Source organism: Panthera tigris, chromosome B2 (genome assembly GCF_018350195.1).
Source record: "Panthera tigris isolate Pti1 chromosome B2, P.tigris_Pti1_mat1.1, whole genome shotgun sequence".
Taxonomy (NCBI): domain Eukaryota; kingdom Metazoa; phylum Chordata; class Mammalia; order Carnivora; family Felidae; genus Panthera; species Panthera tigris.
In genome coordinates, this window is record NC_056664.1 from 7297153 (window position 1) to 7317049 (window position 19897).

The 19897-nt window shown below is 40.5% G+C and overlaps 1 long non-coding RNA gene across 2 annotated transcripts in view; it reads right to left on the minus strand.

Annotated features, from left to right (window-relative positions):
• The window catches only part of LOC102970952, a 154281-nt gene that overhangs the window by 31401 nt on the left and 102983 nt on the right, over nt 1-19897 (minus strand). For both annotated transcript variants that reach the window (XR_006217469.1, XR_001511141.2), the window contains one exon: nt 734-795. This is a non-coding gene — a long non-coding RNA (uncharacterized LOC102970952). The remainder of the gene's footprint in view (nt 1-733; nt 796-19897) is intronic.

The following is a 19897-nucleotide window of genomic DNA, read 5'->3' on the forward strand; positions in this document are numbered from 1 at the left end:
CATTATCCAATTGCCAGAGGTAAATATTTTATGGACTTCTCTCAGTAATGATGCGTATTTCCCCCAAACCTGTCCCAGCTTATGTCATAGACACATTGTAGCAGAATAAATAAAGGGCTTCATGGGGTTCATTTTATAACGGGCTGTAGCAGTAGTAACAGCCGAGAAGGGGAAATGTTCGGAGGACCAGAGAGAGGATTCCATAAAAGGAAAACACACACAGAAACAATCCTTGTCCGCAGGATTCCAATATACACAAATTTCAGCTATCATGGTTTAGTGAAATACCACCAGCTTTCAACAACAGGGTTCCAATTTCAGTTACTGTAATATATCAGATGTGAGTAATTGCTTCAAGGGTAAACTTTGCTGCTAGCTCTTGAGCCCACAAATCTCTATGTAAAAAAGAGACGTACACCCCATTCAGTGACCGAAGTCTATCGGCGATTAGTCACTGTACATCTGTTATTCCGCGCACATACAGACAGAAAAGCGTGTCATTCCACGGCTCCCTGATCTCCCAGGGAAAGCCCCACAAAACTTTTTACAAAATGGATAATCGGGAGGGAAACAGCCGACGAAGATGAAAGTAGACCAGAGAAATGAAAAGTGCTAGCACTGGAAGTTAAATCGGAACCTTCCACGCGTGGTTGACCACGGGAACATTGACACTATGACCATTTGAGAGACTCGGGACGTATAACCAATAAAAACGGAGCACAAGAGAGCTTACCAACAAACATGAAGAGGCTAGTCGTGATGAAAAGGATCGAGTTGTCCTCGAGGAGGTGACATCTGTAAAAAAATAAATTTCACATTGAAAGAATGCTCTGATACTTCATAACAATGCAAGCACAAACGGGGACAGGTCAGGAGGTGATCCAAACTTAGAAGTACAGCAATTTGCCGTGGCCGAGAAGATTTTCATTCCTTAAGTTACTCGATGAGAAGGTGGCAAGCACGGTTCAAACTACTCCTGACACGTTTTTCTAAAGGGCCAAAGCATTTTAGTCCTCGATATTTCTGTTTCAAATTATAAAGTACTGAAGAGAGTTTTACTGCTTTTTTTTCATTTCCCTACATACTTATGACTGAAATTAAGAGAGTTTTTAATGTTTAAGCAAAAATTGTAAAGGTCGCTGATAAAACAAATTTTTCCACTTGATTATTAAAATTGCCTTGTGCATTTTCAGTTTGCAAGGTCATTAAAAATTTTTTTTAATGTTTGTTTATTTTTGAGAGAGAGACAGACACAGAGAGAGAGGCAGAGTGTGAGTGGGGAAGGGGCACAGAGAGAGGGAGACACAGAATCCAAAGCAGGCTCCAGGCTCCGAGCTGTCAGCACAGAGCCTGATGCGGGGTTTGAACCCACAAACCACGAGATCATGACCTGAGCCAAAGTCAGACGCTTAACCAACTGAGCCACCCAGGCGCCCCAGTTTGCAAGGTCATTTTTACAATCCCACACTATTGCACAACGTATTACCAGTAGATATGATTGATAGGATGGATGGATAGATGAAAGAAAGAAAGAAAGAAAGAAAGAAGGAAAGAAAGAAAGAAAGAAAGAAAGAAAGAAAGAAAGAAAGAAAGAAAAAGGAAGGAAGGAAGGGAGGGAGGGAGGAGGGAGGGAGGGAGGAAGGAAGGAAGGAAGGAAGGAAGGAAGGACGAAAGAAAGAAAAAGGAAGAAAGGAAGAAGGAAGGAAGGAAGGACGAACAAGATAGCTAGATGGCTCTAGAGATAGAAGCAGAGATTACAGACAGAGATATCCAAAGAGAAGAAAACAGTCAAAATGAATTTAGGCATAGGGTAACCTTGAACTATCTTTTTTTGGTATTCGTAAGTGCCAAGGTCAAGAAAGAGAAGTGTGCTTGCATGTGCACTGGATATCCAATTATGGTATCAACATGTAAAAACCGTGCAGATTTGGTGGCGCTTGGTGGGCTCAGTCAGACCACGTGACTCTTGGTCATGGGGTTTTGAGTTTGAGCCCCATGTTGGGTGTAGAGATGACTTAAAAATAAAATGTAAATAAAGCCCCCAAAACTAAAAACTAAAAAAAATTAAAAGTGCAGATTCTGAGTATGGATTTATCTTTTAACTTGGAAGATGATTTACAAGAGATAATTCTATGAGAGTTCTGCCAGTGACTCTTTGTCCATAACAAGGAGACTCCTTTCCAGGTGTACTTCACTACATGTGATACACATAATCCTAATTTTATGTACATTCTAGTCTTCTAAATTAAATCATACTCAGACCCACAAGAGAAAACTTCTAGGAACAGAGTATCACTATTTCACCTATAAAATAAAAAGCCTACATAAAAATATACAACCATTTTTACATAAATTTCCCATGGATCTATAATATTTTATATGAAGTAAGTAAAAATGAGGTTGGTCTTCTTGACTGTTCTTAATCTGCAAGGTAGAAAGTGTTTAAATGTCGAAGAACATGAAAATAAAGATATTAATTGGTTCTCAGAGATTATCAAACTATAATGTGAAATTATAATCAAATTATAATGTGAAAGCCAATTCCTGAAAAAGGGCAGAAAACAATAATATGTGTCTGCCGAAGATGATGGAATGCAATCAGTTTAACAATGAGCAAAACTATTCCCTTACCCATTAGTTACTTTTCCATATAAAATTCATCTTTGTTTTGCAGAGTTTCTCAGTTGCTGAGAAACTGTGGTGGTTTCCCAGTGGCTTTTCCTTCCACGAGACAGAGTTGCCGTTGGAAAGCCTAGCATGTAGGTGGGCCACGTGACTAGTTCTCGCCAGTGGCTTTTGAGGGAAAATCGATTTTATCACTTGCAGGTCAAGGTGGTGAAGAGGCCAGTGCAACTTAACCTTTCCAGCAGCTGGGACCAGCACTTCAAGGATTTGAAGCGTGGCAGAATCCCAAGAAAGAAGAACCTGGATCTTCATCACTAAGAGAAAAGCTGCCTGACAGCTGGGAACAGCCACAGTAACACATAAATGAACGAGAAACACTCATCACATGCATATACCGTATACACAATTGGATGAAAGGCCTAAATGTGAGGCCTGAAACCATAAATGTCGTAGAAGAGAACACAGGCAATAACCTCTTTGACACGGGCTGTAACAACTTTTTTCCTAGATAGGTCCCCTGAAGCAAGGGAAACAAAGCAAAAATAAACTATTGGGACCACATCAAAATAAAAAGCTTCTGCACCGTGCAGGAAACAATCAACAAAAGTAAAAGGCAACCTACAGAATGAGAGACGATATTTCCAAATAGCATATCTGATAAAGGGTTAGTATCCAAAATATATAAAGAACTTCTAAAACTCACACTCAAAACCAAATAATTCAATTTAAAAATGGGCAGAAGAAACGAATAGACATTTCTCCAAAGACATACAGATGACCAACAGACACGCAAAAAGATACTCAACATCACTCACGATCAGGGAAATGCAAATCAAAACTACAATAACAGATCACCTCATACTTGTCAGAATGGCTAAAATCAACAACACAAGAAGCGACAGGTGTTGGTGAGGATGTGGAGGAAAAGGAACGTTCTTGCACCATTGGTAGGAATGCAAACTGGTGTAGCCATTGTAGGAAAGGAGTATGGAAGTTCCTCAGAAAGAAAAAAACAGAAGTACCCTATAATCCAGCAATCCTACAAGTAGGTATTTACCCCAAGGATACAAAAACACTAATTCAAAGTGACAGATGCACCCCTATGTTTGTAGGTGCGTTATTTACAAGAGCCAAGATATGGAAGCAGCCCAGGTGTCTGCCAACTGATGAATGGATAATATGAATGGAAGATATGGAATGAATGATATGGAATGGATGAATGGAAGATACGGTATACATATGCGATAGAATATCATTCAGCCCTAGAAAAGAATAAAGTCTTGTCGTTTGCAACGAAGTGGAGTTAGAAAGTATTATGCTAAGTGAAGTCAGTCCAAGACAGACAAATACCACATGATTTTACTCACATGTGGCATTTAAGAAACAAATGAGCAAAGGGAAAAAGAGAGAGGGAGACAAATCAAGAAACAGACCCGAAGTAATAGCGATCAAATTGGTGGTTACCAGAGGTGGGTGGGGACATGGGTGACATACATGATGGGGATTAAGGAGGGCACTTGTCACAAGGACCAGGTGATGTATGGAAGTGTTGGATCATTATACCGTCCACCTGAAACTAATATAACACTGTATGTTAACTAACTGCAATTCCAATAAAATCTTAAAAAGCCAAAAAGAATATTCTTTATAACTGAAATGGTATCGTTTGTTTATTACTACGTCAACAGGATCTGTATAAAAATATTTTCTTCGATGCCATAACCACATACTTTCTAACCCAGGGCAGCACAGTAAAATCTTCTATAATGATGGAAATATTTCTACCCTGTCCAATATGGCAGCCACAACTCTCTTGTGGCCATTGAAGAAATAAAACTGTTATTTAATTTTAATTAAACTGAAATGTTAACAACCATGTGTGGTTAATGACTACCATAAGGGGACACTCAGTTCTCTAGCAATAACATTCAAACTTTCAACAGGAGACAAGATGGTTTTCAGCATACCTTCCTACCTTTAATAGCCTGTGTTCCCGAATCGTGAGAAGTTTGACAAAAGTAAAGGTGCATTTTGGTTAATTATATACGTTTATCTAAAAAGAAAGAGGATAATTACCAATTACCTACATCTATTATCTGGAGATAATAAACTTATTTTCTTTTTCCTTCAGAAGCACATTTGAAGATAACGTTGACTCTTGATCAGCACACGGGCAAAGGGCATGAGGTTTATCAGTAAAGTCTGGAGAATCACATTCCTTGCTACCCTGGGCCAACTGCTGCCTTTTGGACAAATATCGCAAGTATACTCTCTTCCTTTCCCCCCACTTTGTCAATTAATAAGAGTGAAATAGGAGTATGACAGTTCATAGAAATGCACGTGACCAAAGTGTCTCTCGACTTTTTACAGCATTTCCATAACCGACACACTGGCAGGACCAATATATTCCTGAGGTATAAATCTGGGGAACGTCCACTCCCTACAAACCCCTCACAGTGAACCCATTGAACCCATTGTTGATAGTGGGGTAATTCAGGGGATTCACTTTTCGCTCTCCCTCACTGTTTGCTTGACCAGCGCAAGCCCCACTGCCCATCCAGTGCCCCAAAGTCTAGTCCAACAGCAAGTGCCATGTGCACCTGGCCTGAGTGTTGGGGCACGAAACGGTTTCTGCACCCTGGTGAAGACAATCAGGATAGAGAGAAGACTGGAGTAAAACAAACCAAATTTTCTCTAGAGACACAGTATGAAAAATCAGTTTTTGAATCAAAGAGCAATTCAGTGAGTAAAGTCTGTTGATTTTAATGCTTCACAATTGTTTACTATTTTTCTCTTGGCAATTTCAGATGTTTAGAAAAAGCGTTTATTTTGAGAAATGAGTATTTATCACTGTTTATAAAGATACAGAACAGAACAAACAAATCTAACCAAGATACTACCCAAAAAGGGGGGAAAAACCCAGATGAGGCCCTTGTCAATTTTTCATCGGCAAAGCAAAAAGCATCACACTAATAAAACTTAATTAAATCATTAAATATTTAAAATGAATTTCTAACTCCAGCTTATGGAATAAATTCCCTTTTATGTATTTGAAACCCTATTATGAAGTCTATACATAAAGCACAATCAAATGTAAAACCAAACAATTTAATGTAGTCATCTCAATCAAAAATTCCATTTCATTTATCCTTCCAAAATCTAAATCACCTTAGAACACTACATCACCATTTATATTTCCCTCACATCAGGAAACGCATAACAAACACTGTTACAAATACATTGCCCACAAAGTGGTTGTACCTTATAAAATATAACTCATTCATTTCACATGTTTCATTTCATTTCAATAATAATGTATAATAGCATTGTCCAATTTACAGTGAATGTCATATTTCTGGTAGAAAATATAATGGATATTTACTGACTTCATTTTTTATATCATTCACAACCAACTATCTATACATGTATATGTCTTCAATGCCCTTCAGACAAGCATTTCTGACAGTGAGGAGTAGGTATATGCCTTTGTAAGAAAGAATTAGATTCATGATCACATTCTTTGGTAGAGATGTACTATATCAACTTATTCCATGGATCTGAACACATCTATTGGGTAAGCACATCTCTTATAGAATACTACATATATTAAAAGTTTAACATAATAATACTAGGCTAACCAATCCAATAAATGCTAATAAATACCCAAATACATTACAAAAGTCACAAGTATACTCCTGGGTTGTTTAACCCTGGCCAAGCAAGCATTGCCCAAATCACAAACAGGACTCATTTCTTTTCCCTGCCTCTCCCTTACAATCATCCAAGTGTGCCAATTCCACCAAAATATCTTTGGAACTTCTACACATCACATCTCCCTTTCGTGACTTCCTTAGTCCAGCCTCCACGACCCTCCATGCTTGCCCTGCAGGCAGCCTCCTGTTCTCTCCTGGGTTTGCCTTTTCAGCAATTGTTTTATGTTTTAAACCCACTTAAGAGTCTATGTTAAACCTGCCATTTCTGGGACACCTGGGTGGCTCAGCTCGTCCAACTCTTGATTTCAGCTCAGGTCATGATCTCACAGTTCCTGAGACCAAGCCCTGCATCAGGATCTGTGCTGTTAGCACAGAACCTGCTTGGGATTCTCTCTCTCCCTCTCTCTCTCTCTCTCTCTGTCCCTACCCTGCTCGCTCACACACACACACACACACACACACACTCTCTCTCTCTCTCTCTCTCTCTCTCTAACTAAATAAAGAAACTTAAAAAAAAAAACTGCCTTTTTTCAATGTCCTCAATCTTCCCTTGGGCTCTCATGCAGAGAAAGCAATGGAAATCTTTGTAAAGAGGAGGATTATTTAAGGGCATAGAGGTCTGTTTCAGTGAAATTCTCCTACAAACGCACCACATAAAGTAGCTGCTTCACCGTCAAATGAACAATCAAATTACAAAAATACCTATACACAGTTTTGTTTTTCCCTTCTTCTTGGCTGACCCAGTCGTGCCACCTAATGTAATGGTAGCTCAAAATAATGGCTTCACAACCAAAAAATTCACTCTATCACTAATATGTTGATTGTGCTTACCTATCAGATATATTAGGAAAAATACATTTTGCTTTCGTGTTCTTCCTAGAAATTTCTCTCATTCCACATCTCCTTCAAAGTTCATCATTCCTTAAGAACATGATCTAAATTCATTAACATGTCACACGGGTCCTTCACAATCTGACCCCACAAGATTTCCTACGCCCCAACCACAGACGCAATGCTCCAGGGAGAATGGACCGTGAGGAGCATTCGACTTTCACATGCTGTTGGGACAAGCTGACACACTCACATCCGTGTTTTGACATCTGCTAACTCTAAAACTACTCAGTTATTCAGGCATTTGTCATATTTCACTTCTAGGAAGTAAGGAGATATGCTTAAGGCCCTGGGATTATATTGTAGAACCAAACAGATCTGCAAAATAAAGAAGTATTGTCAGATGAAGAGAAACAAAGGCCAAAAGGTAAAGTTAGGAAACGGAACGTTCAAGTGTGTCATTTCAAAGCTGTAAGGGGACTTTGTATCTTGCAGTTCTAGAAAATGAAAACATGGATTTTAAATGTATGTTATTATCTGCTTACCTCTTAAACATCTGTATTGAGTTTTACAAAGAAATAGTAGCCTTAGCAAACCGTAAGAGACTCTTAAATACAAAGAACAATCTGAGGGTTGATGGGGGCATGGGGGAGAGGGGGAAGTGGGTGATGGGCACTGAGGAGGGTACTTGTTGGGATGAGCACTGAGTGTTGTATGAAAGCGATGAGCTACGGGAATCTACCCTGAAATCCAAGAGCACACTTTACACACCGTATGTTACCAATTTGAGAATAAATTATATTATGAAAAAAAAAAAAGAAAGAAAGAGTGGCCTTAGTATTTGCTGCCAATGAGGTTTTAGATTTTTTCTTTATTTTCTTAAATCATTCTTCTGTTGTCTCTAATAAGGATTTTTAATTAAAAATATTTTTTTAATGTTGATTCATTTTTGAGAGTGTGCAAGCATGGGAGGGGAGGAGAGAGAGTGGAAGACACAGAATCTGAAGCAGGCTCCAGGCTCTGAGCTGTCAGCACAGAGCCCGATGTGGCCCTCAAACTCACGAGTTGAGAGATCATGACCTGAGCCGAAGTCAGACGCTCAACTGACTGAGCCACCCAGGCATCCCTTTAAGTTTTTTCAATGTTCATTTATTTTGAGAGAGAGCAAGCAGGGGAGGGGCAGAGAGAAGGGGAGACAGAGGGCCCAAAGGAAGCTCCACGCTGTCAGCATGGAGCCCAATGCAGGGCTCAAACTCACAAACCGCGGGATCATGACTTGAGCAGAAATCACGAGTCAGGTGCTTAACTGACTGAGCCACCCAGAGGCCCCTCTAGTAAGGAACTTTTACCATGGTAAAGAAAAGGAGAAAACTCATATGCTGATATGATATACATTCATTGTCCAAGGTTAACCATTTCAACAAAATAACCATTATGTTTATTGTCTAAGGATACCATTTCAATAAAGCATATTCTCTAAATAAAGCATAGACAGGGGTTTAAAAAAGAATGTACTCTCTTCTTTGGTCTTTTAATCAAGTAAACTGAAACAAACTATTAAAATGTTTTCCAGAAAAATAAATAAATATATATATATATATATATATATATATATATATACACACACACACACACACATATATGTATATATATGTGTGTGTATATATATATATATATATATATATATATGTTTTTCAATAAAAACCAACCATTTGCTGATATTTTCACATGGAAGATGAGTCTTAGTCATGCATGGCATTCTACGTATTTTAGTGAGACCCCAACAAACCAGCTCTCTCTCCAGGATCGGGGCGGGGGGGGGGGGGGCTTCTATCCCTATACAGCTGAGCGGTAGGCAGTGAGTATGACTGGTTTATAGAAAAATAACACTAAAAATAATAAAGTACTTAAAATGAACCATAAGAAAGGGGAGGGGGCATATACATCATATATGTTATTATTCCATATTCTAGAAAACAAATTTGGGAATCTGAGTGACCAAATTATTTTTATAATTCAATATAAAGTTAAAAATAACTAATTTAGCTGAAAACTATGAAAGCTCACTTTTTATTTACCAGGCTTAGTATGAAGTATTATGTGAGTATGAAGCTATTAAATTAGATACCGAGTCAGATGTATCAGGTTTTTTGTCCATGCTGCACTGGCCAACTCTGGGGAAGATGTTTAAACCTCCTTGTACCCCAAGTTCTTTACATATAAAATTAATATTTTTTTTATCTTTTTATCGCTTTGTACCAACCTCAGTATATTATAATTGATTATGTGTTTTTTCCACATTAGATAATAAACTCAAGAATTAAGATTAGGACTGATTCATTTTTTTTTCTTCTCCACAGGACATAGCAAAATTTTTAACACTGCTGTTATCTCACAATTAGTACAGAATAGTAGAGGACTTAAATTTTACGTTAGAATCTTAATTCCCCAAAACTGAAATCTGAAAAGAGTTATCAATTCCAAAAAGTTTATCAAACACTGAGTCAAAGAAACCTGAGTTTCTTTTCTGGAGAAGTTATCAGAACCTTACCCGTGTAAATGTACATTAGGATCCTCTTAGAAGAAGCGACAAGTCAGTGTCAGAATCCCTCTCAACCGAAGTGATCAGCACCAATGGTTTCTTTGTGAATGGAAAAGCCCTTCAAACGCAACAATCCTAAGCAGCAAAGAGGAAATAAATGCTTCTCTTCACATACGGCCATGGCCTCTACCTTGAGTGGAGTTTCCAACATACTCCCTCTTCTCCCAAAAGCCAGATCTCTTACACTTTAGTTTCTAGATTTCTCTAATGTAAAATCACATAAAGATACTAGAAAAGAAATCCGAGTATGGAGTCCTAAGATTTAATTGTTTTAATTGTTTACATTTGATAGATTATTCCTAATCCGATAGTAATGTTTTTAGACTCAAGGGTCTTACCAAAGTATTCCACTTTTCTTTTTATTGAAACACCTCTCTTATCACACTCCCATGTCTTTTATTTACAAAGCATTTCATTATATAATTATAACAGCAAGTACCATGGTCACTAACCAGTATGAGGACAAACAACACTATCTCTTGTGAGCATTAGCTCACCTGCAGGGAGGGGTGACGGCCTGCAGAGGGCCCCGTTGAGTGACTGCTCAGCAAACAGGAGGCACCAGTACACAGGTTTTAGGGGAGAACAGAGGGCATCCCAACAGCTGGAGAGTTAATTAAGTGGGGAGGGGGGCAGGGGGGTCACTTATGTGGATGTTCATGTGTATCACTGTTGCAGGAAAGACACTGCAGAAGACCTTGGTTTGAAAGGGTCCTAAAGCAGCTTCTTCCAAATCTAAAACCATCTGTGACCAGTAGGAAGACACCCTGTAAAGCTTTTTCTTGTCATATATCTTGTTTTCTCAAGACTACAGAGCCTGTTACAGTAGAAACCATGCTTTCTACCCATCTGTATCCCATGGAGTAATACAGCACTGTTGTATCAAAATTGTTTATGATACATATTTAAACATGATAGATTAATTAACGTATTACAGATGAATGATGGCCAAAATGTCTTTACTATAAGATGATCTTGGCCACAACATGCTATTTTTCTCACTGTCACCCAAAGGCTGGCCTCAGGTATCCCAAATTTGTTTTGCTTTTTACCAAATAAGATGGAACAGAACAGTTTAGGAAAGTGGGAGGCACGGTCTCCACTTGCAATTAAATGTAAGCTGACAATTAGTGTTGAGTGAAAGCACTGGCTGGGATTTCATAAAGGGCCCAATCCGATCTGCCTCCCAAAAGCATTTAGGCAGTAATGGATGACTTACAGATAAAGCATCTGCCGTGGGTTCAAAATAAATTTGTAACCCACAAGACACAGAGCAAAGGCAGAGAGTATGCTGTCTAATCAGGATCTAAAGAATGATCAGGAATCGAGTGGTGACTTTTCTTGCCACTCCAACCCAAGCATTTCACACCTTCTTCTTTTTTTTTTTTTAGGTTTATTTTTGAGAAAGAGAGACAGACACAGAGCGCAAGCAGGGCAGGGGCAGAGAGAGGGAGACACAGAATCTGAAGCAGGCTCTAGGCTCTGAGCTGTCAGCACAGAGCCCAAAGCAGGGCTCGAACTCATGAATCACGAGATCATGACCTCAGCCAAAGTTGGACACTCAACCGACTGAGCCACCCAGGTGCCCCAGACCTTGTGATTCTAGGGAGGGGATTAAGCAGTAAGGAGCTGCACCTGATGCAGTAGCCTGAAAGCTCCACATTTGTATCCGTGCAAGGCCATACTGAGAAAAGTCGTCTATGGTGGCTGTCATCAAAGAAGATGAGAAATGAGTAACTTTATTGCCCCAATGACCCTTTCCCTGTCAGCTCACACAGCCACCCACCTTGTTCTTCTGCCTCTTCATTTCCACATGTGCCAGACCTGTTTCAAAAACAAAGCTGTCAGGGGGGCCTGGGGGGCCTAGTCGGTTAAGCGTCCGACTTCAGCTCAGGTCATGATCTGGCAGTTTGTGAGTTTGAGCCCTGCTCTGGGCTCTGAGCTGACAGCTCAGAGCCTGGAGCCTGCTTCAGATTATGTGTTTCCCCCTCTCTCTGCCCCTCCCCTGCTCACATTCTGTGTCTCTCTGTCTCTAAATAATAAATAAACGTTAAAAAAAATTAAAAACAAAAAACAAAAACAAAGCTGTCAATTGCAGGTAGCACTTTTTTGATTATTGGCCTGAGAAAAATAATTTTTTCCACCAAACAAAATGAAGATTGTCAAGAATCTGCAGGAAGAGATACATAGGCAGGAGTTTCTTTTAGGCAACTGGGATTCATAACTTCGAATTTCTACCTTGCTTCACTAAAAATGTTTCACTTTTTTGAGAACTAGTGAAAAATACCAAGAGTCTAGGTAAAGAGCATCACACACACCGTTTTTATTTATTTGAAAACAAACAAATTCTTGAGAGCTTGGTGAAAATGTCACTTTCAGTGTTTTCTTCCTCAAGAAAATTCCTGGGGCGCCTGGGTGGCTCAGTCGGTTAAGTGGCCGACTTTGGCTCAGGTCATGATCTCGCGGTCCATGAGTTCGAGCCCTGCATTGGGCTCTGTGCCGACAGCTCAGAGCCTGAAGCCTGTTTCAGATTCTGTGTCTCCCTCTCTCTGACCCGCCCCCGTTCATGCTCTGTCTCTCTTTGTCTCAAAAATAAACGTTAAAAAAAATTAAAAAAAAATAAATAAAAAGAAAATTCCTTTCAGTTCTAAAAATGCAAAATACACAAATTAGTAAAATAAACAAATATTATAAAGCTATTTGGTCTTAGAGAATCTCCTAGAGTATCTCAAATGGTCAGTATTTCATTGCTAATACTCAAAACTGGCTTCATCTTTCAACTCACCTACAACAGAAAATTTTCTTCTATATTCATGAGTCATTTGAAACATCACTGTATTTCCAGATGCCTCCTTTTGAAGTCACTACCTACGAAATTATTTCAAGCGAGTCGAAGAGAAATCGAAGACACCTCTGAGCTCATGCAACCAGACAAGCCTGTTTTATGAGTGAACAAAGAGGAGTGTCACAGTTGGGTTGAATATTCCTTACTCTCAAATGACAAATGAACCTTCAAAGATGGTCCCTATTACTATTACACAGTAGACACTGCAAATGCTACATCACAGCTGCAAATTACTTTGGAAAATTAATTAATTTGGGGATCATGGAAACGTCCATGGAAAGTTACAAAATGGATGCAGGGAACAGGAAAAAACAAAACCAAAAAAACAAACCACATTCCAGTAATACTCAAGTTGTACTGGAAAGTGAAGTTCTCCACGGCTACTGTTTTTCAAACTTTGACCAACAAGAAAGCCAGATTTGCTGGATTCCAGAGAGTCTCTCTGTCCCCAAATCTCCTTCCAAGGCGGAACAGCACCAGTTGGGAGCCTGTAACTGCCAGGAAACACACACCAAATATCGTTTACTCACTAAAATTCAAAACAAACTTAAATGCCCACTCCCTACCACTAACCATCAATAGATGTGTTTCTACGTCTTCAGTTATTCTCATCTTTTTAGAGATGCCTGAAAAACCAAGGTCTGAGGAAGGAAGGAAGGGAAGTTCCTCCATCCCCCTTTGTCGCTGGTTTCAGGCAACCTGCAACCTTTGTAAATTGCTAACCACTCACCAGGTCTTTATATAGATCAGTAGAGAGAAGCTCACCAAAGCCAGGGCTAACATTTGCACTTGTATTTCCCAACACCACCTGGACCGGGGATTAAACTTCACAGATTAACTAACTACCGACAAACATAAACCAGCCTCACCTTCCACACGCCACCTGCTTGCCGACAGATTCATTTCTCCTCTTTCTTTTATTAACATAAACAATCATAGTTACACAGCAGCAATGATCTGTCTCTTCGTGGCACTGCATATGCAAAAGTAAACACCCAAGTAGGGGCACCTGGGTGGCTCAGTCAGTTAAGCATCTGACTTTGGCTCAGGTCATGACCTCATGGCTCCTGAGTTTGAGCCCTGCATCGGGCTCTGCGCTGACAGCTCAGAGCCTGGAGCCTGCTTCAGATTCTGTGTCCCCCTCCATCTCTCTCTGCCCACTCATGCTCTGTGTCTCTCTCAAAAATAAACAAACATTAAAAGAAATTTTTGTAAAGTAAATACCCAAGCAATATTGTGATTTCAAAGCAATCTTTCAGGGAAAACTGGACTTCAGGAAGATTAGGAGACGATAAAGAATTACTAGAAATCTTAACATGACATTCAAGACAAAATGAAAAGTTGTTTATAATCATTTTCACAGTAGTGTTATAGATTATGTAACTTTTTCAAAACATGCAGATTTCAACATATGATCATTTCAACATGATAATTATCTACAGTTTTTAAGACATTATTCTAAAATATATATATTCCAGGGGTGCCTGGGTGGCTGAGTCAGTTGGGTGTCCAACTTGGGCTCACATCATGATCCCATGGTTCATGGGTTTGAGCCCCATGTTGGGCTTTGTGTTGACAGCTCGGAGCCCGGAGCTTGCTTCAGATTCTGTGTTTCCCTCTCTCTCTGTCCCTCCCCCAATTGTGCTCTGTCTCTCTCTCTCTCTCTCTCTCTCTCTCTCTTGCAAATGACATATCGGACAAAGGGCTAGTATCCAAAATCTATAAAGAACTTACCAAACTCCACACCCAAAAACCAAATAATCCAGTGAAGAAATGGGCAGAAAACATGAATAGACACTTCTCTAAAGAAGACATCCAGATGGCCAACAGGCACATGAAAAGATGCTCAACGTCGCTCCTCATCAGGGAAATACAAATCTAAACCACACTCAGATACCACCTCACACCAGACAGAGTGGCTAAAATGAACACATCAGGAGACTATAGATGCTGGAGAGGATGTGGAGGAACGGGAACCCTCTTGCACTGTTGGTGGGAATGCAAACTGGTGCAGCCGCTCTGGAAAACAGTGTGGAGGTTCCTCAAAAAATTAAAAATAGATCTACCCTATGATCCAGGATTAGCACTGCTAGGAATTTACCCAAGGGATACAGGAGTGCTGACGCATAGGGGCACTTGTACCCCAATGTTTATAGCAGCACTTTCAACAATAGATAAATTATGGAAAGAGCCTAAATGTCCAACAACTGATGAATGGATAAAGAAATTGTGGTTTATATACACAATGGAATAGTACGTGGCAATGAGAAAGAATGAAATATGGCCTTTTGTAGCAACGTGGATGGAACTGGAGAGTGTTATGCTAAGTGAAATAAGTCATACAGAGAAAGACAGATACCATATGTTTTTCACTCTTATGTGGATCCTGAGAAACTTAACAGAGGACCATGGGGGAGGGGAAGGAAAAAAAAAGGTTAGAGAAGGAGGGAACCAAAACATAAGAGACTCTTAAAAACTGAGAACAAACTGAGGGTTGATGGGGGGTGGGAGGGAGGGGAGGGTAGGTGATGGGCATTGAGGAGGGTACCTGTTGGGATGAGCACTGGGTGTTGTATGGAAACCAATTTGACAATAAATTTCATATTAAAAAATAAATATTTTTTTAAAAATTTAAAAAAATATATAGTTATTGCAAAGAACTTAGAATCTGTCAATACTTCAAGGACCTGATGAAGTCTGATGTGGCTGCACTGGACAGAAAAGGCAGAGGTGAGGCATGAGTGAAGGTAGGGAAATGCCCAGACCTAGGGGACCCATGGCCATAATACAGCAATGTGGATTTTATTCTAAAAAAAATTTTTGACATTTTATTTATTTTTGAGAAAGACACACACAGTGAAAGCTGGGGAGGGGCAGAGAGAGAGAGACACACACACACAGAATACAAAGCAGGTTCCAGGCTCCAAGCTGTCAGCACAAAGCCCAACACGGGGCTTAAACTCACAAAATGTGAGATGATGAGCTGAAGTCGGATGCTTAACTGACTGAGCCACCCAGGTGCCCCACGTGGATTTTATTGTAAGGACAAGGGGGAAGCCATCCAAGGGTTGAGGGAGTGGAGACACAATTAGCTTTGTGTGTGCGTGGTTTTTTAATTGTTTTTTAATATCTATTTATTTTTGAGAGAGAGAGAGAGAGAGAGAGAGAGAGACAGAGAGAGACAGAGAGAGACAGAGTGCAAGTGGGGGAGGAACACAGATAGAGGAAGACACAGAATCCAAAGCAGGCTCCAGGCTCCGAGCTGTCAGCACAGAGCCTGACGCGGGGCTCAAACCCACAAACCATGAGATCATAACCTGAGTTGATGTCAGTTGCTTCACCGACTGAGCCACCCAGGGGCCCCTAGCTTTAAGCAAAGTCTAGCTTCAGAGCAGAACCTGTACTGGAGGCAGCAGAAGTGGATACAGGGATGTTAATCAGGGGACTACTGATTATCTAGGAGAGAGATGGAACTGTTTGCTCTGAAAGGTGAGGAAAGAAACGGACAAATCCAGCAGAGATTTCATAAAGAATGGTTAAAATTGATAACAAATTAGATACAGGAGGGATAAGGAAAGCAAGAAGAGAAAGAGATCTCTCGCTGTAAAATAAGGATTTTAATCCCAGCAATGTGCTGTTGGTGAACCAAACAGAAATGGGACATTGCCTACCACCTCTCCCCCATCATGCCTGATCTGCAACAGAAGCTCAAAAGAATGCAAAGGTCGGTTTTTAGAGTGAAACCAAATTTTGCTCAATTCTTCTCACAAGTGACGCAAGGCGGGGTTTTTTTTTCCCCCTCTGGGTCAAATCCGTATCTTTGAATGGGATTCAAAGACCGTAGCCCACAGATGCAAACGGAAACAAGTGGGGCAGGGGTGACACTGTTCCGTCACCACGAGGAAATAGCCTACAGTAGGTCATCCAGATTATGAATTGTCTACCTCTACATCTTGGCAGGTATGCCGTGGACAGCTAACAAAAAAAAAACAAAACCAAAATCGTGTCATACTGGGCACCTTGGTTGAGCATCCGACTCTCAGTTTCAGCTCAGGTCATAGTTGCGAGGTTCGTGAGTTCAAGCCCTGTGTCAGATTCTGCACTGACAGCATGGAGCCCGCTTAGGATTCTCTCTCTCCTTCTCTCTGTGCTCTTCCCATGCGAATGCTCTCTCTGTCTCTCTCAAAATAAATGAGGAAACTTTAAAATTAAAAAAAAATAGATGAAAATAAATCTCAATCAATTTGGTAAGATTTCCAATTTAAATTTCCGAAGACAATCGAGGCCTTGAGTTTCCAATTCTTTTTCAGAAGCCCGTTTTGCTGCTATGGGTTAAAACCTCAAGGTGTAACCCTTTGGATTGAATAAATCTTGAGACGCTGCACAGTTCGCCACCCTCCCCAACAGTGGCCAAGGCAAAGTTCTGGAGGGCTGGAGAACGGTAGTGAGACCCATGCACAAGGTACAGGGTTCATGCAGCTTGAGAAGGCGTTGCAGCCACCGGCCATCGGTTGACCTCCGCGGAGGGCAGGGCCCAGCGGGACGATCCCAAGGCAGCAGGACCCTGTCCTAGTTCTTTAACCAGAGATAGACCAACATAACCACTGAGGAGGAGTGTGGCCTTGCTACACTACATGTTGACATGCAAACATTCATACTTCATATGTATAAGGATGCAGTTCTAATAAAAGATCAGGAATTGAAGAGGCATTTTCTCAATGTATATGACCCGTAGGCCACTATGCAAAATTATTATTTTCTCCCTGAGCAATCTACTGTGCCGTATGGTCGAGCTGCAGCTTACTCAGCAGTTAAATCAGTGGGAAAAAAACATCTCAGAGAAAGTTACTCTTGAACATTCTTTAGATCGCCCACAAAGAACGATATATGCGGTTTAGTACATACTTGAGCATCTTGCAATAAGCCTCACACGCTCATCTTCTGTTCCAGCACCGAAACAAATTGCTGTCTCTTCTGTCAAGAAACCAGATCAAACACCAGGCCTGCCTTTGTAAAAATATATGTTTTTGTCTGTTTTTGTTTTTTTTTTTTTTTTTTTTTTTTTTGCTTTTTTTATCAAGCACATGTAATTAAGATAAGTTACTTTTTTATCCATTTTCAAAACTGACACTTGGGGGCGCCTGGGTGGCGCAGTTGGTTAAGCGTCCGACTTCAGCCAGGTCACGATCTCGCGGTCCGTGAGTTCGAGCCCCGCGTCAGGCTCTGGGCTGATGGCTCGGAGCCTGGAGCCTGTTTCCGATTCTGTGTCTCCCTCTCTCTCTGCCCCTCCCCCGTTCATGCTCTGTCTCTCTCTGTCCCAAAAATAAATAAAAAACGTTGAAAAAAAAAATTAAAAAAAAAAAAAAACAAAAAAACTGACACTTGGGTCAAGTTCCACTCTAATTACTGAAAGCAACATTTAAGGGGAGCCTGGGCAGCTCAGTTGGTTAAGCATCCAACTCTTGATTTTGGCTCAGGTCATGATCTCATGGTCTGGGAGTTTAAAGCCTACTTCGGACTCTACACTGACAATGTGGAGCTTGCTTGGGATTCTCTCTCTCCTTCTTTCTCTGAATGTCCCCTGCTCATACTGTCTGTGTGAAAGAAAAGAAAGAAAAGAAAAGAAAGAAAAGAAAAGAAAAGAAAAGAAAAGAAAAGAAAAGAAAAGAAAAGAAAAGAAAAGAGTAAAGAAAGAGAAAGAAAGAAAGAAAAAGAAAGAAAGAGAAAAGAAAGAAAGAAAGAAAGAAAGAAAGAAAGAAAGAAAGAAAGAAGGAAAGAAAGAAAGAAAGAAAGAGGGGGAATGGAAAAGGGAAAGAGAAAGGGAAAGGGAAAAGGAAAGGGAAAGGGAAAGGGAAAGGGAAAGGGAAAGGGAAAGGGTATCTAATTTAACTAGTAAATTATCCCTTTTGCCCTTTTGCCCCATGTCATTAGAGACAACGCAATGGCACTGACCAAACTATTTGTGTACTTAATGGACAAACTTAAGATTTTTTTTCTCTTTTCTCACACATACATCGAACATAAATCCAAACTGAGCCCAAAGTTGCCTTATTCCTTCAATGGTACTCATTTAATTTTAGAACCAGAAGACAAGCTGAAGATCCTTCTATTTGCCCATCCAAATCCACTCTGCACCCTTCTCTCCCTGTTCCCTACCTCCACGGACCACATCAGCAGGCCCCTGTCCATTCCTGTTGAGGTCAGCAAAAGGGAAGCCATGGTAGGAGATGGGTGAAAGGAAGGAGAATGGGGCCAGTGAGTGTATCCCCTGGGCTCTCCCTGCTAAGTTTACCCCAGATACACGTCACTACTTCTCTGCAAGACTCTCTCTGTTCACTTTCCAGATATGCTCCCTGCTCCCATCTCTTTGAATCTATGCTACTCATCCAACACTCCCCAGTTTCCACACCTTTATATACAAGCACTCCTTGAAATACCCTAATTTCATTGTGCCACCTGCTTTGTGCTTAAATTCTAAATAATACAATTTACTTTTACAGATGAAAAATTTAAATCTGAGAAGTTAGGTGGCAAACTCAAGGTAACACAATGAATTAGAGGGTCAGGGAATGGCAGAGTGGGAGTAAACCAGAACATTCAGTTGCCAGGAACAGAAACTTCCCTGAAACTAACAAGGAACACAGAGGAGGCCATGTACATTACATCACAGAGTTGGAAGCTTAATGGAACAGACTCTGAGCATGGGTAGATGCAGGGTCTTGATCTCTGTTACCAGGAATGTGTCCCTTTTCTTCATGCGGACTTCATTCTCAGGCAGGTTTCCCCACAGGACAGAACACACAACTTACTAGAAGCTCTAAGACTACTCCTCCCAGTGGTTCTAGCAAAATTCTCATAGACGATGGTAGTGAAACGAGCATTATTCACATGCCCACCCACGGACTAACTGTAGTGAATTACGATTCACTACGTCAAAGTAAGATAGCTAGCCTCTCTGGAGTGGGACATTAGGGTCAGCCCCACTCAAAAGAGCATGGACTCAGATGAGGCCAAGATTCCTGAAAGGAAAAAAATACCACTTTCCCAAAGGTAAGGGTAAAAGAAATGCTGTACAGACAGAACCAATGGATAGATAACTGGTGTATAGGAGCAAGAACAGACTCAGTTACCCTGAAACCAATTCGGTTTATGTTTCGTTATTGTACATACTTAAACCAAATAGCACTGACCTGACTTGACCGAACCGTCTATCGGGGAAACAAAAGAAGATTACCAAACTAAAAAAACCAATGACTGACATGAGCATGACAGTTACAAGTT